The sequence below is a fragment of the Sturnira hondurensis genome, unplaced genomic scaffold (genome assembly GCF_014824575.4).
Source record: "Sturnira hondurensis isolate 20B ecotype Veracruz unplaced genomic scaffold, ASM1482457v3 Scaffold0004136, whole genome shotgun sequence".
In the NCBI taxonomy this organism is placed as follows: domain Eukaryota; kingdom Metazoa; phylum Chordata; class Mammalia; order Chiroptera; family Phyllostomidae; genus Sturnira; species Sturnira hondurensis.
Window position 1 is genome coordinate 46,732,316 of NW_028076767.1, and position 26,905 is coordinate 46,759,220.

The window sequence follows — 26,905 nt, forward strand, 5'->3', positions numbered from 1 at the left end:
TTGTGCGACTCTCTTTTGGCCTACAACGTTTCTGTTGATTGTCATATGGAGGTTCTTTGTATGTAATAAGCTCTTTTTCTCTTGCTGCTTTTAATATTTTCTCCTTGTCTTAACTTTTGACATTGTAATTATACTATGACTTGGTGTGAGTCTCCCTGGATTCCTCTTATTTGGAATACTCTGGGTTTTCTGGATCTGGGTGTCTGTTTCCTCCCCAGGTTAGGGACGTTTTCAGCCATTATTCTTTCAAATAAGATTTCTGCCTCTTTGTCTTCTCCTTCTGGGTGTCTTGTGATTCAGATATTAGTCTTTTGATGTCCTATAGTCCCTTAAGTTATTTTTAGTTTTTTTTCATTCTTTTTTTTATCTTTTTGATGCTCTGATCATGAGTTCTACTGCCTTATCTTCAAATTGACATATCCTTTCTTCTGCTTTATCTAGTTTGCTGTTGAACCCCTCTAGTGTATTTTTCAGTCCAGTTATTGCATTCTTTAGTTCTGTGATGTCTTTTTGGTACTTTCTCATACTTTCCATCTCTTTATTGAAGATCTCACTGAATTCATCCATTCTTCTCCCAAATTCAGTGAGCATCTTTATGACCATTAATGTAAACTCTTGATAAGAAAAACTACTTACCTACATTTTATTAAGGTTGCTTATCTAAAGTTTTATCTTTTTAATATGGAACACAGCTTTTGTTTGTTCATTTTGCTTAACTTTCTATGTTGTTCCCAGAGACAACCACCTCTCTCAGTCTTCAAGGAGTTTCCTCTCTAGGAGTTGAATATTGTCATTCAACCCTGCCTCGGTTCCTGGTTGTCTCCCAAACCTTTGTGCTTGTGCTCTGAAACAATATTTTTTAAACAAGTTTATATTTAATCAAAACTTATTCATTGTTAGGACTATATAAAGTGTTTAAAACAACTAATTGTGTGTGTATGTGTATATATATATGTATATATATGTATGTATATATATATGTATGTATATATATATATATACATACATATATATAACATATTGAGAGGATACATCATTGCTAATTGCCTGTACTCATTTCTATGATATTCTCTGTAATTTACATTCAATCTTATTAACAGTTATAAGAAATAGGTGTCACTGTTCCATTTTACAGAAGAAAAAACTGAGGCCCAAAGAGATTAAGCAATCTGCCCCTGAATTATTACACTGGATTTTAACACAAGGCTGTTAAATAGAAATTTGTGTGTCCATACACTACATTATGTATTTTATTTTTACATGACAGCCAAATTAAAATTTTTGTTTCTCTTATTTCTTTTAACTATCTGTGGGGTAATATGAGAGGTAGGAGAAAATGGACTCACAGCTGCTATGGATATTATCAAGGTTCAAGGGTATTTCTGGCCCTGAGATCCTTAGTTTCATAACTTAGATGTATCACTCATTATTTTTGAGTGAAAACTTGATCAAGGATGAAAGACTCATCTCCATTCACAAGATTACTCCTTTCACAATGTTAAGTATCTAGAAACCAAATCGATAATGATGCTAGGAGTTCATGCAATTACAAGTCAAAAGGAAATAGCTGCTAAATTCAGAACAAGACAAGGATGCCCGCTTTCACCTCTCTTATTCAACACAGTACGGGATACCATGGCCACAGCAATTAGACAAGAAGAAAAAAGGCATCCAAATTGAACAGGGAGAAGTAAAACTGTCATTATTTGCAGATGACATGATATGGTACATAGAAAATCCCAAAATGTTCACCATGAAACTATTAGAACAGATAAATGAATTCAGCAAAGTAGAATACAAAATTAATATCCAGAAATCAGTTACACTTTTATATGCCAATAATGAACTAACACAAACGGAAATTAAGGAAACAATCCCATTCATAATTGCTACAAAAAGAATAAATTACCTAGGAAAAAAGCTAACCAAGGATGTAAAAGACCTGTACTCAGCAAATTATGACACTGAAGAAAGAAATCGAAGAAGATACAATTGGAAGCACTTACCATGTTCATGGACAGGAAGAATTAACATCATTGAAATGTTCATACTACCCAAAGCAATCTGAAGATTCAATGCAATGCCTATCAAATTTCCAATGATGTATTTCACAAAAGTAGACCAAATACTTCAAATATTTATATGGAACAACAAAAGGACCCATATAGCAACAACGATCCTAAAAACAACTTAGGAGAAAGAAGAACAAAGTTGGAGGAATCACACCATCTAATATCAAACTACACTTACGGCCACAGGAATCAAAACAGCATGGTACTGATATAAAAACAGACATATGGATCAGGGGAACAGAATAGAGCACAAAAATAAACCTATACCTTTATAGTCAATTAATATTTGATGCAGGAAGCTAGCACATACAATGTGATAAAAATAGTTTATTCAGTAAATGGTGTTGGGAAAATTGGACAGGTATGTGCAGAAATATGAAACTAGATCACCTTCTTATACAACATGGAAGGATAAATTCAAAATGAATCAAAGAGGTAAATATTAGACCCGAAACCATAAAAACCCTTAAAGAAAATACAGGCAGCAAAATCTTGGAAATTGCTCATAGCAATATTTTATTGGATACATCTCCCAGACAAGGGAAATAAAAGAAAAAAATAAATGGGACTACATCAAACTAAAGAGGTTTTGCACAGGAATATTTTGATTAAGCTCTGAAGGCCAAATGAAGTACTCAACTCTATCATAATGAAATAGTCACTTTTCGGGGGAAGAGTGTAAAACTTGGTATCTTTGGCTCTGCCACTTACTAGCTATGTAACTCTAGTCAAGTAAATTCTCCACTTATGGTAGTTTAGCTAACTGACTTCCCAATCCAGTCCCCCTTTGGCTTTTCTCCAAGAAAATGGCCAGTAGTGAAAAAAGCTGATGTCCAAAACTAAGTTTCCCAGGTCCCTTTACAATTAGGAAACAGGCGTATGTCCTAATTTCCACCAGTAGAATCCCTCTGGGCAAGTACAGACACAGGAGTGAGCCATATAAGATGGCAGTGGCTTCCTGATGACCTTGACTGACTGGAAACCACATGGAGGGACAAAAGTGTCTGGTTCCTCTGGAACAGCTATGATGGGATTTCCAGCTTCCAAATGGGAACACCATCAGTATGAGTAGAGGCCGTAGAAGCAATAACGAGTCCCCTAGAACAGCCCCAAAGACGTATCAGGCACTGTTTGGCCTGTGTTGTTTATGGCTATGCTGCTCTAGCCAGTGAGTAACCAAACCTGGGTCTTGTCCTCCCAGAGATTCCATGAACGAACCAATCCCTTTGAACAAATTCTTTTCTTCTTAACCTGGTAAAGTACATCCTTTTGTTTGCAAGCCACATACCACTCTCTCTACTTATTTAGGGATAAAATGAGATGATGATAATCTAGTTTTCAGGCTGTTTGTGAGGTACACGGTAAACTTTAAAATGATATATGACATTATCAAATTTTTGTTATTACTAACTGCTGGCCACTTGAACATTGCTTGAGAGAACTACCAACTATCATCAAATAAATGAGCTGCTGCTGTACTCATCTTGGAAAATGCTTTATAACATTGCCTGTGTGAGGAGTGGCCTACTGAATTGAAGATATTTAAAAACTCTATTTTCTCTCTCTATGCTGTTTAGTACACATGCCATGTGTTTTTTTCACTAAATGTCCAATGGCCCTCTGTTGTTACCTTGCTTAGGGCAAGATGCCCTGGATGACAACAAATTATCTCTTTGAGAGAAGGCTTGTGCCCCTTTCTCCTAGGTGAATTCGCTGAAAACAAGGCGGCCTTCATTTAAAAGTAGACCACCACAAATACACTCTCATAAATTGCTCAAAATCTATCAGTTCTCTTTCTGTGATACATTCATTTTACTTATAAAATTTCACACATCATTATACCTGTGCCTGTCTTGGGTCTGGAGGCATGCTGACAACTTTCTATTCTCTGTACTGTTTTCTTTGGTACTAAAAAGAAAGCACTGTGCTTTTGTTTTAGTTTATTTATTATTATATTTGACAATCTGACAATTAACACTGATAAATATTATATTGCATATATAAAAGAAAATGAAAATTAATATGTTTAAGAGCTTATAGCTATATTAACTATATGTGGGAAGAAATAAGAAATACTTAGAGGTATGCTACTCTAATTGAAATAGGTAATTCTTTTTTTAAATAATTTTATTTATTTATTTTTTAGATTTTATTTATCTTTAGAAGAGAAGGGAAAGAGAGAGGGAGAGAAATATCAATGTATCGTTGCTTCTCATGTGTCCCCTTCTAGGGACTTGCCCCTCCTGGGAACTGGCTTGCAACCTAGACATGTGCCCTGACTGGGAATTGAACCACAATCCACTGGTTCGCACACCCGTGCTCAATCCACTGAGCTACACCAGCCAGGTGAAATAGGTAATTCTCAATGGGGGTGATTGGGCTAGGTTCATGGAAAAGACAGAATTTGACTTTGATATCAAATTTAAAAGAATGGATGACAGAATCCCGATAACAAAAAGAATCAATTGTGGGGAGAGACATTCGGTGGTAATAGGAAAGCATCTGCAAAGAGACAACAGGTATTCGATTCGTCTGGAGCATAGGGAACTGTTCGGTGGTTTGGCAGGGTGTTGGATTCATTGTAGAGAGCTGTTGAAATTGAGAATGCAGATACAGTCATTGCTCCTGAGTATATTTTTCCCAATATACCTTTATGATTCCTTCATCTCCAATATACTTTCATATTTGTATTTTAGGTTGATTATTACCTTATGTCACATGAAAAGACCCCTCAGTCAATAGGCTAGTTTCCTCAACTGCTTTTAACTGTGTCTCCTTGATAGTCCTTGATAAATTGTAACCTTTATAAAGGAGAGAATTTTATCTGGCTTTATCACAATTTTATTCCTCTCATTATTATGTCTATCTTTAGCACTATGCTTAATAGCATAGTGTGGAAGTATTATAGTTGATGAAAAAATAATTGTTGAGTAAATGTCTTCCATATAGCCATGATCATAAACCTGTCATCCAACATCAGCTTCAATAGGAGCCCCTTGCTGGGATATCATAGAGAAGCGGACCCTACTGTAGGGCCCGAGTTTATCTGACGTGCAAGGAAGGTCCACTGAAAGGTGACTTGTAGTTTGAGTATATGATATCTTCTTCCATGCCTGGCCTTTTCCATTATGCCATTCAAAGCAAATTTTCAGCCTCATGACTTTGTTATAATGTTTCTAGATAAAAAAATAAATGTTTTGAATAAAAGATGAAATTTCCATAGAAGACAATAAACATACACAATCACACACATGCAGCACTAATAAGAGAAATTCAGGAAACATAATGTAGAATATGAACCTTTCTGGGGTGAGTATTTTTCAAAGTTTTTCACAAGTTGTCAGCTGTCAAAACCTTGAATTATTCTTTCCCAAAGTCTTTCTGAACTGATTTTTAAATAAATTATATGGCTTGCTGTTGTGGTGGGTCATTTGTGGTCACATCCATCTTGTCTGGCTTCAGCAGTAACATGTAAATTGGATCTCCAAGGGGTGATAAATTGATGCAAATAGTGCTTTTCACCTTGGGTTACCATAGCCACAGTCATATTTGCAACAGCTACTGTGCTGTGTTCTTCTATGAAATCCCCTAACAATATGCTTCACCTCTTGTCACATCCGAGCTACTGATAAGAGTGTCTACATAGAAAAGTTTGGAGCCGTACAACTTCACTGCTAAAATTGTCTTTGTAGGAAGTCATCTTCAGACCCACTTGGTTGGTTTGAACATGCTTAGAAGTTCTTTAGAGATCATTTGTTGTCATATTCAAGAGGATAATTTGCATTTTGAGATAATAGGAATAGGAGGAGGAATAACCCTCTAATAACTAGAAAGTTTTCCAGGCATGAAGCCCAATGGCAGTAATGGGTTCCATGGATCCTTGGGCATATGTCAGTCCCAGAAGGCTAACAGAGAAGCGTAGCTGCTTCTGGGCCCCTGGGGAGCTCCAGGGCAGTTGTCAGAATTCAGATTATTATTTATCTTCCACTTGGGTCATAGAATTAGGCAAATAAGTAAATATCCATTAGAAGTAATGTATTCATGTGGTCTGAAAGAAGAGGTTTTTCGAAGTGCTGCCTTATAGGTGGAGTATGTTTATTTGCATATCCTTATTACTTGGGTTGTGAGATATGAATGGGTAGAGACACGGGGTTAACCAAAGCTTTTCAGAACTGTTCACTGCAGGACTGCCCAGAGCCTTTCATGTGACCGATTCCTCTGAGAATCTCAAAACAGAAATATTATATGGCTTACAGAATTTTGTTATTAATGGCAGCTTCTCAGGAACACAATTTGGGATACCACGACCTATTGGACAATGAAGATGCACTATAGTGCATCTAAGATGCACTAAGATGCACTATAATTCTAAGATGCACTTAGAATTATAAATCAGTATCATTTTAAAAAAGATTCTATTTATTTATTTTTAGAGAGAGAGCAAGGGAGAGACACACCGATCTGTGAGAGATACATTGATTGGTTGCCTCCTGCATGCCCCTAACTGTGGACCTGGCCCACAACCCAGGCATGTGCCCTGACTGGGAATCGAACCAGTGACCCTCCAGTTTGGAGGCCTACAATCAATCCATTGAGCCACACCAGCCAAGACAGTTTCTTTGTTTTTGATATTGTATTTTTTGCTTCTTAAAAAAGTCATCTTTAAATGCAGATTGGCCACAGCCTTTTGATTACTTTATGAGGTAAATACAGTCCTATTAGAGTATTAATTTTTTAAAAAAATTATCATAAGCCTAGTATCTTTTAAAAAATGTTTATTTATTTATTTTTATAGAGAGGGGAAGGGAGGGAGAAAGAGGGAGAGAAACATTAATGTGTGGTTGTCCCTCATGTGGCCCCCACTGGAGGCCTGGCTCGCAACCCAGGCATGTACTCCGACTGGGAATTGAACCGGCCACTGTTTGGTCCAGAGGCCTGTGCTCAATCCACTGAGCTCTACCAGCTGGGCTAGTATCTCACTATTCCTGAGTTTCTTAACTTTTCTTTTTCTAACAGTTGATTTTAAAACTTTATTGCTTTTGAGAAAGCTTTTGTTTTAGTAGCACAAAAAGAATGCATACTTAAGATGGAAAATTTAGAGGTTCAACATAAGCAAAAGAGGAAAATAAAAATCAAGCAAATATGAGCTCTGTTGAAAAGTAGTGTAGACCTTTCCTCTCTTTGCATTTTATATATTGTAATTTATAAACATAGGGTCATGCCGTCTGGACAGTTTTATGGCCTTTTTTCCCACTGAAAAAGCACCATCAACACCTCTGCATGCCACAATTCAGTCACTGCCATATCTCTTTTACGTAACCATCCCTCTACTGCTGGCTATTTAGTCTAACAGGCTTCCTGCTCTTCTCAAGTTTACTATGTTAGCATTCTTGGAGAGTCCAGTGATGTGAATATTAGAACAGATGACAGTGTTCTTAGTTCTATAAAGCCTTGTCCTAGAGATGTCACATGTGTCAATTGCAGTGTCAGAAAACAAAAGCACCAACAACGATCTGCTGCCTAGAGTCCCTGAAATCATACTCACGGTGTTACGGGTAGCCCTAGCTTCCCAACCTGTCTCATCAGTCTGCAACTATGACATATTCCTGGGCCACTGATATTTCAAAGGAACAACGCAAGCCACTGAAGCCTAAAATTTATAGGTCAAATCCATAGAACGAGACAAAGTCAACCAATCCAGCTCTCGGGATGAGGACAGTATGGGGTCTGGGGGCCTTTAGGCTGAGATTCCCCTGTGTTATGTGAAATGTTCCAGGCTGTGTATCTTATGGCTGGTTCTGGAATGAATGCCCGCATTCCTCTCACCATAGTACCTTCAGCACCCCAGGGGCAGTTATTAAGAGTCTGAAATCAGCACATCCTGGTAGTTGGTTTGATAAGCCAACTCCAATGATGAGTTGAGCTGACTGCCAAGTACTGAGGATCCCCCGTCAGGGGAGTCAGCACAGACATTCTTGTAGGCCTCTGCTGGGCTGGCTTTTTCTGGTCTAAATGGAACTCTTCTGCAGACATGTTACCTTGCAAGGATAAGCCATTACTTGCCTTTCATCCCAGTTTCTCAAACTGCAAAGCACTCTGAAATAATACTTTGTAGAAAGGAAGTTCAAGAAATACTTTGAGGTATTGGACTAGAAATACCTTGACTATCTCTACAAGTCAAATGTTTATGAAAATTCGCAGCTACAAACTTTTTAATTCCACAGTTTTGCTTTATCAGTCATTTTGATAAGCCCTTGTTGAAAGAACTGTACCAAGAGGCAGGACTGTGAGGTGTCCGACAACTTGAGATCAAATTCTGCCATTTAGTAGCTGTACCACTGTTCTGCAATTACTTCCTCAGCTGGAAGACAGAAAAAACTGTGCTTATTTCAGATTCATGAAAAGGAAGTGAAAGATGTGTTAGGAAAGCAGTCTTGCTTTCATTAGTGAGTAATAACTACTATGATTATCACTTGATATTTAAAGAAAATTATAACTACATTGACATATTTTAATACAATTTGCTGTCAGTAAGGATGCTATTATTATCTCTGCCACACGCAGGTGGTTGTGTCAGTCTCCCAGGATAAATGCTGAGTAACACACAGTCTCTAAGGAGTTGAAGTCTAGATAGCAGTCACCTTCCGTTTAATTCAAGATCGTGTTGTAAGCAATGGAATGAATGATACAAAAGCATGTATGAGATGCTGTGAAGATGTACTGCTCAGAGTGGACAGATGTGGAGAGGACTTGCTGGAGTCACACAGCGTGGGCGGTGGACTGTCACTTGCCGGCCTCACATGGCTCAGTGAGAGGCTGTGGTTGGGGCTTCCCTTGAGAGCTTTAAATTCAGGCTGCAGTGGAAAGAACTGGAGTGAGCTCCACTGATTCTGTTTTGACCATTGGCTTTACTGTTTTAAAGAAGATATGACAAAGCGAGTCCTTACAGTTCTCTGTACAAAGTAACTTTTGTAATTATATGTATCTTCATAATAGCCTAGTTCAGAGAGTAAATTTAAATTCATTTTTTCCAGGTTCTTTAAAATTTAATACCAAACCACATACTATTCAAGTATTTAAAAACCTGGACCAAGTCAAAATAATAATTTCTGGTGTTCAATTAAGCAAAAACAAGCAAAAAAAAAAAAAAAACGCCAGGCAATTATGTTTGAAAGGAAACATATTGTGGTAGGAAAAAGTACTTAAATTATCCTTCCATCCTTATTTTCTGCAGTTTACCATATTTTTCCTTTTATCTGATATATTCTCTCGGCAGCAAATACGGAATCTTAAAATCTATACTCAACAATAATCATTCAGACTTCTTGTCTTTGTCTGGGGCATTGTAGTTGCCTAATTAGAAACTTCAGTGTCTGCTGGCTAAAAAATAGCCTGGTGTTGCTTCCGCCCATGAAGAAAAGGGGGGCCCTGGACTGGACCTTTGGTCCTCATTAGATGGCTGATACACCTCAATTGCACATTTTGCAGAAGCTGCTAGGGCAAGCGTGGCAATGCCACTGTAGCCACATTTGCTAATTAGAGAATGTGAAAGAGTATTCATATAATCTTCATGTCTCTGAAGACTTTGCTGAACTGCAGATTTAATCACATTCTCTTTCATATCCTAAAGGCATAGGAAGGCACTATCTCAAATATTTGGTTTCCATTCAGACTGAGTGGCTTACAATGATCAAATGCCAGATATGAATGAACCACAAAAGCCACCCTCTTGTCTTAAGGGTGAAGACTTTGAGCACATCCATATGGTGTTCTAACCCTGGATGGAGGAGATTGCTCTGGAACAGCCTTTTTAAAAAACTGTTCAAGGAAGTTGTGAGTATCGCATAGGTTTGTTTATGAAGTTGTCGTTCTCAGTGAAATGAATGGCGGTATGTAAGGCAGTGGCAGAGTTTCTTAGCTTGTATAAATAGGATTTCAATGTGTTTGTAAGCAGGATTAATTTAGAAAGCCTCATTGCTAAAATTTATAGGGAGAAAGTCTGTACAGAGATTAATCATGTGCAACCAAAGTAAAAGAATCAGGAGGATCTAGAGCTGGAACTTGGGACCCTGGTTCTATTAAGAGACTTGCTATCTTCTGGAGAACAGACTACACAGCATCTTTCAAGGATGCACAAGCCAGTGCAAGCCGGTCTTTCTCCACATTTCCAAGTTATCCACATTATGCCTTTAAAAGGATGCACAATAAGAAGACCATTCAGACAGGGCTGACTTTTTATGAAGAAAAATTTAGGCTCCATTTGGATGTCATCTATTTATTGCCGTGGGCATGAGTGTTCATACAGAAAAGTTACATGCACTAAGTCTCCATGATACAAAATGGAAGCTTCTTTGGTCTGAGGAGGTATAAAGACCCTATGGCTCACAAGGATACCATTGTCCTGCCCTGTGTTGCTGGTTTTTTCTTTAATGGAGACCAACACACCCTCTTTGTCCAGTGAAGTTTTCTCTTTAGATAATATCCACTCTACAATAGAGCTTAATTCTTCACTGATATAGAAGTCCAGAATTGTTTTTGTTAAAAACTCTGATTTCATTCTTACAGTCTGAATGTCAATGCTGGAAGTAGTCCTAAGAGATGATTTAAGACAATCATCTACCCAGGAATAAATCACATTCTAGATATGAATGTATCTCAGGGGCGGTAGGAGGATAGTTTCCAGAATTTCCCTTGGAAATTTGTAGTAGGATCTGATCATGTTCACTTACAGATGCCATTATTCACGTATGGACTTGTGGTTCTCCTATGATCTCAGCTCACACATGCCAGTGTTACCCTGAGACCTTCTGGGAGTCATAGCGATTCTATCTCATAGTACTTCTATGGGGACAGATCATCAACTTTCCGATCTCCTTTCCCCAGATTAAGACATGTCCATTTCAATGGTAGGAGAAAAGAGAGTTTACACCACGCACAGCTGTTCCAATGTTGTCCAGTGTCTGTTCTCAATGAGCAACTTGGGAAATAGCTTCCTTTGTATATGGATTTTCATCTGACTCATCAGCATGAAACATCATCAGGATCTTTCTGAATTTCATTTAAGAGATTACATTCCCTTGAGATCCCCACTGTATGATTCCCAAGTCATTGGTGCCTTTCTTCTTGTTTTTGTTCATTTCCTTGGCTGGGATTTTTGAGGAGACATGGCCATTGGCCACATACTTAGCTTAGCCTCTGAGTTGTGGGCATGGAGGAGTGTATCTCAAGGACAATGAAGCCAGAGGGCAAGGGGGACAATTCATTTTTGGTTTTCACGGACAACAGTGGAAGAGAATCTAAATTCTGGCAGGAGACTACATTAGGTGCCAAACTGCCACTGTTATTTGCATAATGTATAATTTGAGGTGTTGATTCTTCTCTGATAGGCTGGCATGTTCAGTGAGGAGAGGAAAAATTATGCATCACCTCTCTGCTGGCCCCTTAAGAAACCAATCACATTCCTTCTGACCATCAGCTCCACAGAGACCTTTCTGCTCCATGGAACTTGCTTCAGTCTCCACCTATCAAGCTGACTAATGGCGCTGGCTCTTCCCCTGTTGCTACCCCTGATGCTGCCAAGTGTAGCTGCTCCTCTCCCAAAAGAAAGGAACCCACGTAAATATTTCCAGCAGGTTGGGATGCATTTGTTAAATTTCATTTTTTTAAAAAGTTGTAACCCACCCCTAAATAGGACTTACCCTTTGAATTCTGTGGTGGATGTTAAAATTGAACCACTTGAAGCGAACGTACTTGCAGAGTAACTGATTTGAAGAGGCTGTTTGCTGAAGGAAGATGTTTGGCGTAGGGATTTGTTTTAGAGACCAGACATATATCGGTTTGCAAATACATGCAGTAGCAAATGCCTTTGTTTTAACAAATGGTTTCTCTCACTTGAATAAAATTCATAATGTTAAATATTTAGTGAAACTTGCATTTTTAATTATACAATGGACAGCTTTGACTTTCACAGCACTGTCTCACCCTCACCCCCACTCCCATCTGTAAAGCGATGGTGTTGTTTAGCACATTCTCTGGGGGACCCAGGGTGGGAGGTTCCTACATCTCTTCTGCCATAAACATTTTCTAAGGATTTATATAAACATTTTCTCTAATCTCAAATAATCACCCTTCTTTTTTGAAAAAAAGATTTTATCTTTTACTTTTAGAGGGGAAGGGAGAAGGGGAGAAACATCAGTGGGTGGTTGCCTCTCACACACCCCCTACTGGGGACCTGGCCTGCAACCCAGGCATGTGCCCTGACTGGGAATCAAACCAGCAACCCTTTGCTTCATAGGCCGGTGCTCAAACCACTTGAGCCATGCCAGCCAGGGCAATGATCACCCTTCTTTCTATCAATGAGGAAACTGAGGCCCAAAGCATTTAAGAGGCTTTTCCAATTCCTTTTTACTGAACAACATAAAATTGCCATTTATGTAGCTTAAGAATGGCTGAATATCAGCAGCCTTATTGGCTCAACCCAACAGCCATTCAGGAGAGCCAGGATTCAAACTCGAGTCCACCAGGGCAGTCAGCCTTCCTTTCCTTGTCTCATGCTTGTCTCAGCCTTCCTTTCCTTGTCTGCAGCATGAGACAAGGAAATTCAGACATGTTTATATTCTTCCATTGCTCCAAATATCTAACCTAGGATGTATTATACACTTTATATAATATGTGGTTAATACATATTCATTGATTGGCTTTCTAAACTGAATTTAGAGGAAGCAACATAAACATAGAGCTATGTTTCGTAACACTGCTGTGTTAGCAATGAATCGGGTACCTCTGTTTTTATACATCTGGTGTTCATAAAATACTATTAGATACTGTCTCTTGAATCATTAGTTCCTCTGCCTTCTCCACACAGTACAGTTTCCCAATGCCCAGACACCTATTACCAGTCATGGGCTTTTTGGGGGGCAGAAGAAATCCTGCATCTATGATCTCTTTCCCCCCTGCGTTTGTCCCTGCAGCCAGGTTTAGCAATGTCACAGCTGTTATGAAATGACTGAGGAAACACTGTAATCTGCCTTCAAAATCCCCCTCCCCCCTTTTTCTCACTCAATTAACTTCTCCATTCCACACTTTCATTGCTTCCTTCTTTAAAATTTTCTCTCTTCTAGAGATAATGTTCTAATTTTTTGGCCATAGGTGTTTAGCTTAAGCCTTTATATCGACCATTTTAAGAACATACACATTTTGGAAGAACCCAGGGGGTTTTCATGTTTAGTATGTCCAAAAGATATGAATTTTGAGAGCAAATCAATAACTGCACAATTTATTGTGTAATTACATAGTAATTACTCAATTTGGTTGTGGACACCGAGTCCTCTCCATGGGTTTTAAACAGCTGTCACAGCAGATGCACTCCATTTAAGGGAGAATTTCTATTAACTGTATCAGTAGTTGGGCTTATTATCTTCAGTGGTGCTGAATTAAACTGATCGCAGAGGGCACTGTTGAAAACTGTGCGGAAGGGTCATTCAGACCGGAGAGGGGCGGAAGTTGTCAAACCTTTCAGAGTTCCAATTCTCAAGAGGAAGTATATCAAGTATAGTGTCAGCCTTTCAAAGGGTTGACGGATGCTTGGCTTTGGGATTATGTGACAGTTGTTCATAGTAATAACCAAATTATTTCATTGGATTATCACTGGAACCTGTGACACAGGTATGCATGTCCTGAAGCTCAGAGGTCACCCAGGTTTTTAAAGGGGCCGCGTAGCAGGGTGCAAATCACAGCCCAGGCTGCCTGCCTGGCCACTTACTGTCACACCACACGGCTTCTTCGAGCAAATAGTCAGCTAAGTCAACAAATCAATTTAGGCTGTGCATGTATTTTTAAACAACACATTGACTGTCCTTTTGATTTGTTAATTTAAAATCAAAGTGATCGACTGGCTTGTTTGTGAAAACACAGGTTAAGAAGCACTTGTTTAGTTTTACTTCAAACTCTTGGTTTTGTTGGTATTTTCAAACAGCTACAATTTGAAATCAGTTCTTTGTGTAAAACAGGAGACTGTCAGACATGCGCCAGTATCTTCAGCTGAATTCATATACACCCAGGATCATCACGCCCAGTAGCACCATCATAAAATATGTAGAGCAATGTGTTTGTATTAATATTGATGGTTTAAAATTATAAGCAAGTTTGGAATACAAAAATGTACAAACTCCTCAGTTGAAATCGGATAGCATTTTACTGAAGGCTGAGAAAAGCTTGTATATGTCCTTGATAGTCCTTTCTGACTTTTCTTTCTTTCATTTTCCGTTCTGGTACCTTATTTTATTATTTTTATTTTTAGCACGAATGGATCCCTACTCTACCCACTCCAGCTTAATGCCTTTTCTCATCCAAATGGGGACAACGGTGTGTTTACCAAACGCCTGCCCACTGCCAACCCTTCCCCATGGTTTCTGAGAGAATGCCCGGCCTTAGTGAGGTTTGTCATTCAGGAGGCTGCTGGAGTGACAAGGGCTTGAGAGAATCTCGCTAAGTTCCTGAAGGCTTGTACCTGGGGCATGGCTTCCAGAAGGCGGTGGTGACTAGTGAGAGCGGCAGAGAGCAACAACCTGGCTGGCTGTCAATAGGACTCCCACAGACATGTCAGAGCTCGGCTGGGAAAAGCTGCTTTTTCTCTTTCTGTATGGCTCTCCTTTGTGAGAGAAAAATCAACAGTGCTCTCTAAAGATTGCTTCTCCTTCCCTTTCCTCCCCAAAGACGCTGTGGCTGCTTGTCGCCCCTTCCGTTGTTTCCATTTTTTCAGCTGACTGGCTGCCTTGCTGTCCTCTGCCCTTACCTCCCAGCCCATTTTCCTTTCTCCTTTATTTATCTTCCTGGGGACTTATGCTCCTCCTTGGAACACTTGTCCTCCTACAGCCTTCTTTTCTAATATTTTCTTTGCTCTCCTCCTACCATCCTCCTACCGGGCTGAGGACTGTTTTCCACGACAGCCTCGTCGGGGCTGTTAGTTAGCCAACACGCTAGTCTCTGCTGAAGGGACAAGTGGAGATGGGCTGATGAAGGAGAACGCCGACAAAGGGGTGGGGGAGACATCAAATGAGACTTGCAAAGAATGGGAAAAGGGGAAATTAGAGGCCCCTGGAGCCTACACATAAAACTAATATGTGGGGCAAAATTTGGCTTTTCTTTCCTGCTCCAACTTTATACATAAGCATCTATATATTAGGAATGTATCCATTGCTATAGTAAAAACTAATTAGCATAATGTTAGCACTGGTTAATGACAGTAGTTAATATATTAGAAATAATTTTTATAAAATGTCTGTCATAGTGAGGGGAACATAATGGATATTCAATACAAGATGCTTATTACCTTCCTGCTTTTTTAAGACCCAAAGTGATTCAAATAAATATAGAATGGTGTTCAAAGCATGGAGCAAACTGTAGTTTTAAGATAGCAGCTCCATTCTCTTAGTTCTCTGTTACAACATATAGACCGTGGTGGTCAGTTGTGAGGGATGTCAGGAAACACATAATAATAGTCATCCAGCACTGATATTTTAGTAAAATGATTTTGGGGACAGGCGAGTAGAAATATAAAGACCTGGATGACAGTCCTGGGCATGTATTAGTCTCAGAAAGGCTTTGTAACCTCTGCAGACGTTTGCTTCCTCATCTGCATTGGGAAGATCCTACAGAACCAGCGGCCCAGAGATTTTCCTCGCTCACATGGGATCGTATGGGCCAAACTCATGGCCTGGCGCTTATCACATTGTGAGCACTCAGTAAAGCTGTCCAGTATTGGGCTGTGATTCTAAAAATTAGAACAGAAAATTCTAGTTTATCCTTATAGAAAGGATAAACTGAGTTACTCACTTGCCTTCCGATTTGCTTTCTGGGAAACTAAGAAAGTGGAGTTGTTTAGCTGACCTGTTGGGGGTCTGTAGCCCATGAGAAATTCATCTCTTATGGGGACTGTGGAAGAAAAAATATCAGGAACCACTATGATTGGTTTATCATCAGCTACATGCCACCTGCCTACCATATTTCCTGCCATTTCAAATGCCCATAGAACATTTTCCAATGGGGTGGTGTGCACTGATTTGTAAGGGACTTCATCATATGCTAGACTTGCTTCGCTAGGGTCCGAGGGATGTTTTGGGTTATTAGTAAAGACATGAGAAGCCATCTGTGGATGGCAGGTCAGCCGTTCATGAAGGAGGGCTTGCTGACCATTTCATATTATAGTGCATTTTCCACATCCTGCAACTATATGGTGTATGCTAATTCTTTTGACCAGTATCTGTAGAGCACCCACTACTTTTGTGCTCTGACCTGTGTACCAGGGAAGCAAGGGCACATTACACCTCTCAGAGCCTATGGAGAAAGCACGGGGCCCTGCACACAGCTGACTAAATATTTGTTCAGACAACTGGGAAATAAACTCTCATGCAACCATAAATACTATTTTTAGAGAGCTAAGAACTTAATACCCCAGGTGGACAGGGGAGGGACCCTGGGTTGTGATAGGTTTGCTGCCTGCAAAGTTGTTACTGAGCTTAAACATCCCTCTGTGCTCTTTCCAGAACTCAGGGAAATTCTCTGAAATCACCCACAGATTCCCATAATAAAGCACTGTGATGTGGCCAACCCCAACCCAACTTTCTTCTTCTTTTTTTTTAACCTAGGAATTGTGTCATGTTTTGGTTTCCATTTCAGCCTGCTCAGTGGCTGAGGCACAGGTGGGGAAGGACTTCGGTTATACAGCATCCAAGGCCATAAGCAAACACAGCACCGGAAAGGCAAACTCCTGGGCAGCAGCCATGCTGTGAGCGGAGTTGCCCCGTCCATGGCCAGAGAGAGCCAGGCTGAGTGTTACTTGCAGAGAACAAGCCCGGCTCCCAGCTCCTCAGCCCTCCACTGCCCACAGCTGGAGCTGCATAGCTTCATTTTGCTCACTCAGTCTCACCCTGATACCAGTCTAGGCCTGTAACCCAATAGCTGAGCATAGCCTCAGATTTCCCCATAGCCTCAGATTCACCACAGCTCTTCCTTTGGGAATAGAACCAACTACATTTTGTTCTGTTCTTTGTGACTGACTGGACCATCCTATATCCTGCTTGCTGTAACCGGCACCTGTCACTATCCAGTCTACAGCTTTGTGTACTCAGCTATCAGGAGAATGTGTAAACACCTACTTGCAGGGCTGGTTCTGGCAAAAAATGAGATGATTTGTGGGGCACCTGGCGTGGTAAAGCTGCAGTTTACATTGGTGTTTGAGTCTGACTGTAACCAGGTGCAGCCAAGAGGTGGGGCCCAAACAGGGATTTATAATGGGGTACAGAAAACAGGGTGTCCAGGAAATATTAGAAAAAAATATTTATAGGATGTCCTCACCCCCACAAGTCTGAGCTGGGGGATGGGACACCCTGTTTTATGGAGCAGGGCCATTGAGAGTTGTTTTGTACAGCAACAGTTTTGTAGATAATCTCTAGATCAGTCATTTAACCTATCTATAACCTTTAACTGGTTACATAGAAATGTTAAATAGCTGTGGCCATGCTTTGAGCAGGGGGATGGAAGTGACTTCCACCCAAGATGTAACTGGGAGGCAACTCCCCCTGGTTACAGCGCCTGTGTGGGAGCTTGGAGATGATTGGCTCCAGGACATGGGGCCACACCTTCCTGGACTCACCAGGGCAGCCCAGCAAAGCTGGAAGGATACAGGAGTGCTGGCAGTTGTACCTGACTGGGAGGGGTCAGAAATGGGGCTGCAGAGGGAGATTGGTGCTGGGATTTGAACCCAGACGCGGCAGCCATGCCAAGGTGGGGATCATGCAGCTTTGGCAGAGTGGGGACCCTGCAGCTTGGGTGAGTGTCAGGACCATGCGGCTTTGGGGGGCTCCTTTCTGCCACATGGCTTAGGAAGCAGGGGAGAGAACTTGTCTGTAAGAAAAGGGGTGAAAGGACTCTTGCTGGTGAGCCACAAGAAGGTGCCACATGGCTCTGGATTAACTGGAGACTGTGGCAGCAACACAGCTGGTGGTGCCGGGCACCTGAATCATGGACTTCTACTTCTTTTCCTGAGATACAGTACCCCAGACTGGGCAGAGGGAGAAGGAAGGACTGTGTGCGTCTGTGAGTATTCTAAAGGACTTTAGTATTTTAATGAAGACATGAAGTCATTACTCTAAGTCTGTATAACTTTTAAATCAATAATTCCTTTCCTTTTCACCAATCTCCAGCCTTGAGAAATGTCTCTCCCTGGCAGTGGGCAAGGTGAACCTAGTAGGTGGGGGGGACCCCCAGAGGAAAATCGGGGGTCCTTTTGGTAATAGTATACTGTTCACTGCCCCCACGGGTCTGTTCTGTAACATGACCTTTGTATGTTCTGTCACATTGGTGTTCTTGGGACCTGCAGTTATACCTCTGAACATGAAGCCCAACAGTTTTGCTGGGGAGAACATCTGATAGACCACAGTGTCAAATACGTGTTTTATTAACCCATATCCTTGTGTGCTAGAGGCTTCCCTGACTCTTCTCCTATCCCTTCCCTGAGCCTCATTCCCTTATTCTCACCCTCACCCCAGTCAGGACAGGGTGTCTCTTAACCAATTTCCTTTGAGAATTTGGGACTTAGAGACCTCCTCAGGGGCCCAGAGAGACAATAGGCTACTGAGCTAGACTGAAGAAGCTTGAGCTATCCCAGTGTGTCCCATCTCTCCTCTTCTTCAGCCCCACCTCTGCTGCTTGTGGAGTTGTTCTGGACGTGGTTTGCCAGAGCCCCCAAAACACTGGCACCTGCCCTCCCTGTCTCTCCTCTTCCCAGGGTTCTTGAGGCTGAAAGGGAAACCTTCCCACGTGTTGCTTCGCACCTGCTGGTTTTCAGGCAGGTGAGGGGCCTGCTGTGAACCCTGGAGGCAGAGTGCTGGGGCGGGTGGAGCACAAGACTGCTAGTCAAGGGACAACCCACTCCCTGCTGTGTGGCCAAGGCCACTTGAGGACTGTGGAAACCAAATGCAGATGGGGCTTACTATTCTGCTCAGCTGAAGAATGTCAAGAAAACTCCATCTGGAGGGAAAATGCATGGCCCACATCTCTATCTAAATAAAAGAAACCATGTCCAAATGAACACTTCAGCTTGTAGGACGGAAAGAAAAGAAATCAGGGAAAACAACTGAGCACTTAGCTCTGAATTCCTCATGGCGCAAGATCTTTACCAGTGTTCCACTTAAAAAGAAAAATAAAGCAACATGCCAGCCCCACAGTGGACTCTGAATTACAAGCTGGCTAATTCATCAAACACCTTAGTCAAGAGATTAGAGGTCAAATCCAGGTCCTGTGGCACGGGGCCCCCAGCCCATCCCAGCCCAGAGCAGGAGGAGGAGCAAACACGCCCCCACGGACTCTCCAACTGATGGGGGGCTGGGGCGAAGGGTGCTGAGCGCTTCTGAACACCTGCCTCAGGCAGGGTGGAGGAAAGGGGTGCAGGCCCTTATAAAGGACAGGCTGACAGGGACCGGAGGGGAGAGGGGAGAGGATTTCAGGGAAAAGGGGAAGGGTTCACAGGAACAAGTATAAAGGACACATGGACAAAAACTAAGGTGGGGGGGGATGGGAGAGAGGTGGGGAGCACTGGGGCGGGGCTGGGCTGGGATGGAAGTATAAGACAGAAAACTGTACTTGAACAATAAATAATTTTTAAAAAAAGAAGTGAAAATGAAAGGGCTGTGCTCAGGGGACATTTTTTATGGTGTAATCTGAATATGATAACATGGAATTAGCAAGGGAATTGTTTTCCACTGGCTGCCTATCTTTGGACAAACTACTTTGGCCTAGAGTGGGGGGAAAAACCCTTAAAATTAACCTCATGTAAAACAAACAAAGACATAAAGGATTTGCGGAAATATTTCCAGGGATCCCAGGCACGCGTGGGCATGAGGCAGGGAGGAAACATCAGGAAGGGGTAACGGGCGGGTCCCTGCTGTCCTCTGGCTCTCCTAATACAGACCTTATTCCCTCCTGTTGCTTCCCATCTGTCGTCTTCTGTCTCCCCCAGCTACTTGTTAGCTGCCCTGAGCCTTCTTGGTCCTGCTTTATGTTTCCATCTGATGAAGACCTTGTTCCATCAGAACTGAAGAGTTTATCTCACAAGGAATTCACACAAGCTAGTGGCGGCTCATAGCGGTAGTCTGTTAGGTGTCATTTGTAATTTACCAGGGAGTTCTTTAGGGCTTTATCAGAAAAAGGGGGAGAAGGCTTTTATTTTAAAAGTGTCACAAGTCATTCACAGGGCAGGTATCCTTGGAGGAACAGGACAGGCAAGCTCCACAACAGTTCCCCAAATCACTGAGTGGGCAACTGCCTGCTCCCCTATAGACCAGCTCTGATCTGGGACAATCCTTGCTGTCTGCTTGTCATGCCTGCCAGAACACTGTGACTCCATGATGAAAAAGACTGTCTCGGTCTTAAAAATAAGGAAGGAGACATCGACTGGATGCTTACAATGTTCAGTCATTTCTCTAGGCCCTTTATGTTCATTAACTAATTTAGTTCTTACAACCACCAGAGGTTGTAAGTCACTCCATGTGTCACTGAACCATCTACCTCAAGTCACAGGGTGAGTAAATGGCAGTCAGGATTCACACCCAAGCTGTCTGCCTCCCAGGGTCTCGATCCTGGCTGTATCCCTAGCAACTAATGCAGTGCCAGGGTAACAGTCACTGCTTCTGATTTTCCTTTTATGTCTTAGTGATGGTTATTGTCACAGGTTAACATGACGGGGACACAGTGCTCTGATATTTGGTCGAACATTCTGGATGTTCCCGTGAGAGTCTGTTTAGATGAGCTTTTCATTGAAATCAGTGGACTTTGAGTAAAGCAGTTCTCTGTCCACAACGCCAGTGGGCCTCACCCAGTGAGATAAACTCCTGAATAGAACGCCAGGCCGATCTTCCTTGAGCACGAGGGCACTCTCCAGCAGACTGCCTTCAGAGCCCCGTGGCAGCTCTTTCCTGAGTTTCCAGCCTGCCAGCTGGTCTTGTCAGGCCTCCACAATTGTGTGAGCCATTTCTTAAAGTAAAACTCTTCTTAAGTATACACATCCTATTGGCCCTGTTTGTCTTGAGAGCCCTGGCGAATACAGTCTCCTTTGCTGAGGAGTTCCTCAAAGTTAGATGCTAGGCCCCCTTTTTTCTTCTTGGTCTCAATTTTGCTTGTTCTCTATGTGAATTTTTCCTGCCCATGGTCTTAGTTACTACGACATGCCAATGATTCTGAAATTTACTGGCATCTCTGCGTGTCTCTGCGCGGCTCCAGACCCATGTAACGGACTCTTTACTCGGCACACGTTCTTTAGTCACTGACAGGAGCCCAAATGAAGAATGTACAAAAGTGAATTTACGATGTTGAAACCCTGACTCTTTGTCAAGGTTCTCTGTCTGTGAAATGCACCTCTGTCTATCTGAACGACCAGCCACTGCCCTTAACAGCTCTCTCTACTGTATCTCCCCACTTAATCCATCGTCAAAACCTGCCAGTGTCTCTGCAGATGCTTCTCAGATCTTTTCACTTCTCTCTGTTGCCACTACAACCACCTGCTTAACCTACAGGTATTTCTTATCTCACTCCTATGGTCAACTTTTTACATGGTCTAGTTACCCATTCTCTTCCCCCTTTTATCGTTTTCTTCACACTGCAGCCACAGGGATCTTTTAAAAATATAAAGTTGACCATGCTATTCTGTGTCAGCCTGTTTGAAAGCATTTAATGACTCTCCATTCCGTTAGGAAGAAGGCTAAATTCTTAGCATGACCACAAGGTGGTTCCCAGGGCTTCCAAGGTCTCATCCTGCAGCAATCTTCCTTCTGCTCTCTATACTCCACCCAGCTTTTTTTAGTTTCCTGAAAATGTGCAAAGGACCAATAGCATACCACTGGTCCTTTGCACATACTGTTTTTATTTTCAAAGATGTAGAGACTTATTCCCAACTTCTTAACTCTCATATGAGTCACTCCAAGGGGAAACCATTGTGTTCCACTCACCCCTCCCTCGCTCCAGTCAGATTCCTTTGTTATACCTTGTCATAGTACTTATCTATAGCGATAGGAATCGTAGCTAAGATTTACTGAGTGCTGATGATGTTCAAGTGTAAGCACAGGGCTGAATATTTTACAATCATTATGTAAATATTATCTAAAATTACAACAGTCTGAGAAGGTTCTTTTCTCTTTTTTAATGGAGAAATTTTTTAAAGATATATTTTATTTATTTATTTTTAGAGAGAGGGGAAGGGAGGGAGAAGGGAGAGCAAGAAGCATCAATGTGTGGTTGCCTCTTGAGTGCCCCCTACTGGGGACCTGGCCCACAAGCCAGGCATGTGCCCTGCCTGGGGATTGAAATGGCTACCCTTTGGTCTGCAGTCTGTTGCTCAACCCACTGAGCCACACCAGCCAGGGCTAATTATTCTCTTTTAGAGACTAGAAAACCGAGAACCTGGACAGGAATCTGAGTGTACATACAGCAATGTGATGACTTGGTAGACCTTCAGCTCTCCTGTTGGAATGTGTGTTTGGAGTAAGCGGGGGCCAGGTAAGTCACTGATCATCACTGTTAAGAGGGCTGCCAGGCACATACAATGTGTTCAGTACCTACCTGTTGACTGAAATAATGATGAAAATTTGAACGATTAATGAACTAGAACACATTTTAATATTGATACTAACTGGGTAGCCCTCTCATTCTCTACTCTAAATTAGTAGTCTGTGAGATTATTTACAAATTCCAGGTAGTTACTTGCAAATGAGAAAATGGTATTCCCAACACTAGAGATGTTTAGAGTACCCTCCACTCTACGTTTTGATGACCATCTGCTTCATTTCCAAATGAAGCAGCAATTTAGTTTAATTTTGCTCACAGTGAAGGACAATTTTTTTGGTACCAGTTCCTCTGAGGCTTCTAAAATAGGAGTTTCACTCACGCAGATACACACTTATAAATATGTAGCTGTGTTAGGTAAGTCCACACAAGCAGCTGTAAGCAATAAACCCTAAATTTCCACGTCGAATAAAAACAATTCTTTCTTATTTGTGTAACAACCTACAGGGAGTGTTTTTGCTCTGCCAGACAGCTTTTCACCTGGTGAGCCAGGAGCCCAAGCTCCCTCCATACCAGAGGGCCTGAGTTCTTTCACCCAGGCGGCAGTGACGAGAGCCAGCACAGAGAAGGCACGCCCACTTCCTAAAAATCCTGGCCCCAAATAAAGCATGTCACGTCCACTCCTATTCCATCGCCAGAAATTCATCATGTGGTCACACATGGCTCTAAGGAAGGCAAGTAAATGCTGTCTAATTATAGGCCCAGGAAGAAAAGAGAGAAAACATATTTGAGTGAGTCATCCGCCATCTCTGCCCACCTCCCATCCCTATAATACAAAGCAGAGAGATGCTTTAAGATTAGCACAAAGTGCCCTGGAGTATGAGAAGGTTTTAACAGCGGGCATTGGAAAGGCCTGTAGAGGAGAGGATTTTCAGTGAGTCTTGAAGAACAGGCGAGTCCTCGATAGAAACAGATCCTAACAGGAATAACTGAGACCGGTGTCAAAGATGGTGAGGTCTGAAGTCAGGCGGGAGTGGGGAGGTGAGAGGGGATGTATGCTTGTGCATATCTCAGCATCAAGTTGAAATTATTTTAATAATCCCTTTTCCTGAATTCCTTCTATAAGTAATTAAATAACAAACAGAATTACTCCCTCCGCCATGAGCGCCTTAGTTCCTAATGTGAAGATATGAAATAATTAGAGGGTATGCTGTGTAAGAATTTTAATGTCATGGAAAACTTCTATTTTTGAGACTGTGCTAATTATACAGGATGAGGCTGAACAAAGGGAAGATGCATAATTAGCAAAGCACAGCTTATTATTGTACGACGAGATCTGTTTAGAAGCTCTTCTGAATCTAGATATGTAATAAATCAAGAGTGATCTAGTATTTATCTTTTAGTGGACAACTCTGGAGATTCTGGAAATGTAAGGCTTGGCCATTTTGGGTTTGACTGTGGGGCTGGTATAGGTAAACTTTTACAGTGTAGTCTAAGTGGCATAGAGGAAAGAGCAGGGTCTTTGGAGGGAGAAGACCTCTGTCCCTTCCTTGGTCTGCTACTCATTGGCTGGGTGATCATAACCTTTATGGGCTGCTTTCTCCACTGTATGGGGATTATGATACATAGGAAAGTGCTGTTAGTGCCAGCCAGACCCAGTAACAAAAAAAAAAGGCAATTAGAGCCAGACAAATCTAAGATAGAGGTGAGACTAACCAGACAAAGATGCTCATATGGATGCATCAGCAAAACGAAGGACACACCTGGAAAGCTGATGGATATTCTGTTGAGATTCTCCCCTGAGACTGCCTCTAAAATCCCTGCCCTTAGAAAATGGATAAAACCCTCCAAGATGAAGGACCCAGTGCCCACTCTCCCCTGAACAATCCCATGCCTCTCTTCCCTCAGGCATGAACTCACACAGTTGGGCGTTCTTTTTCTTAAGCTTCACGGGCACCCCTCATGTGTAACTTTTCTGTAAGCCAAAAGCAGCCCCAACTTGGCTCACTTCTGTTACTGTGATCTTGCTTCTTCTATCCTAAGCCTTTCCTCTGTTTCACTGTCTCTACCTTTAATAGTTACACTCTCAAAATCACCTGGACTCATGTCCTGAATTCTTTCTTGCACAAAGTCAAGAATGCACCCATTCCAAACCATGCTGGGACAGACCTGCCTTGGCCCAGTCCCTTTCCAGTGACAAATGCACTTAGCACTGAACCTAAACTATATTAAAGACCCATTAAAAATTTTGGATCCATTTCTCTTTTCTTTTCCTACATTATTTTTCTTGAAAGTAATTCACTCACCTCAATAAAAGTCCTCAAGACTTTAAGAACTTTGTAAGAATGACTGTAATATCACATGGGTGTATTTCCTTTAAGCATACCAAACTTTAATAAAGGCAGCTATAATATCAGTGGCTCTTCTGAGCAGTGTCAGGGATAGAGAAATACCTTAGTTGTCAAATCCAAGAAGGGCTGACTCAGCTCTTCTTTTCTTCCAAAGAAGATAAATTGCATCTCATACAATTTGCTTTTGGCTAGGGGGCTTTTGTTTCGTTTTCAAACAAGATCTCCAGTGCAAAAGACGAACTCTCTTACATATATATTAAAATAGGCTATGATGAGCCCCATAAAGGTTTTGGCTTTTCCCTAGATTTTGTTGGCAGAATATTAGAAATCGATATGAAAGAGAGAGCTTAAAATTGGCACAGTATTACATAGTATTCAATTGCAAAATGCAAAACTGCTGCTCATCCCAAGCCTCAGCTTAGCTGTAATAGTCTATACACTCAAGTGCATCTCGGTGTTGGCTGAAAGGACAGGGGACCTCAGCTCCTGAGAAGGCATCGTGATAGCATTATCATATCAATGGCCCACATGCAGAGTTCTTGATAAACGATCATAATCCAGAGGCAAGAGATAAAATGTGAGAGTTTGATTTCTATAAACAAATCAAAGGTATTTAAAGTCAAGCTACTCAATCTATGTTAAAGGACTGCCAGGAATATAAACATGAGAACAGCCTCAGAGCCAGAACCAGAAAGAATTAAGAGGATAGAAGGAACTCTGAAGATTATTTGCTACTTTTCTCTGATTTACTGTAATCCAGCTGTATTGGCCTTCTTTCAGTTCTGTGAACCAGCCAAGCTCAAAGCCTCTTCTCTTAAAACCTCTATAAATCATCCTTCTGCCTCTTCAGAGATGCCTCTTATAATAGTCAGGATTGTCTCCATTAAGCTGCATTAACAAATAGCTTCCATATCTCAGTGGCTTAAGGCAATTAAAGTCTGTTGTTTTCTAAAGCTACATGTTCAGAGTGGGTTGGCTGAGGGCGTCTCTGTTCTTTGAAGCCAAGTAAGTTCCAGGCTAAGGGAGCAACCACATCTTGGACCACACTACCAGTCAGAATGCCACAGGGAGCTGGAGCAACAAAATTAAATGCTCCAGAAATGACACATGTCATTTCTAAGCACAACACATTGGCCAGACCCAATCCCATGGCCCTCTGAAACCTCAGGGAGGCCAAGGCAATGCAATCGTACCGTGTGCCTGGAAAGGGAAGGGAGTAGAAACAGCTCTCTTGACTCTTGCCCCTCCCCAGACCAAACTTTCTGAAGCAGGTTCTAGCTTTTCACCGCCTTAGCGCCCCTTTTGTATTTTTCATAGTGCTTATCACAAGTCATAATTGCATTGTTGACATTGTTTACATTAATAAACAATGTTTTGTTTTCAGTCTTTTTCCACTATTGAACTCCAAGGTCTGTAAGAGGAAGGAGTATGTCAGCACACTAATTCTAAACACAGTTATCAAAACTGGTCAGTCTGACTAATGCATTTAAATGCTGAGTCTCTTTGTCCTGAATTTGGGGAATCCTTATGGCGATGACCTCACATCTCTCAGCCTCAGTCCTTTCAGGCTGTGTGCTGATGCCTCTCCACGGCTCCCCAGCTGAAGACCCTCTCTCCACACGATGGCAGGGGCTAAAGTGGAGACAAACTGGGCATTCCTTTAAATGCTGTTTTGAAACAAACTGGGGAATTCTTAACTAAAATCTCACAGAAATCTCCAAAGGCAGTGAAAACCAACACTTCCAATGCAAATTGCTGCACACTTTGTCAATAATGAAAAGAATAAAGAAATTTGGTGCATTGGCATTATCTTGAATTTACTTTTTGCAAATTCACTTGCAGGAATTTGCTCAGAGCCTCTCAGCCTCCACTAACAGATGTATTTTATTGTCAAACTGAGCCTCGAATTTGGAAGTCACTCTGAAATAA

At 41.6% G+C, this 26,905-nt stretch overlaps 1 protein-coding gene across 1 annotated transcript in view; it reads right to left on the reverse strand.

Annotated features, from left to right (window-relative positions):
* Positions 1–26,905, reverse strand: part of B3GALT1 (beta-1,3-galactosyltransferase 1) — a 46,031-nt gene that overhangs the window by 18,235 nt on the left and 891 nt on the right. The gene's annotated exons all lie outside the window — the stretch shown is intronic.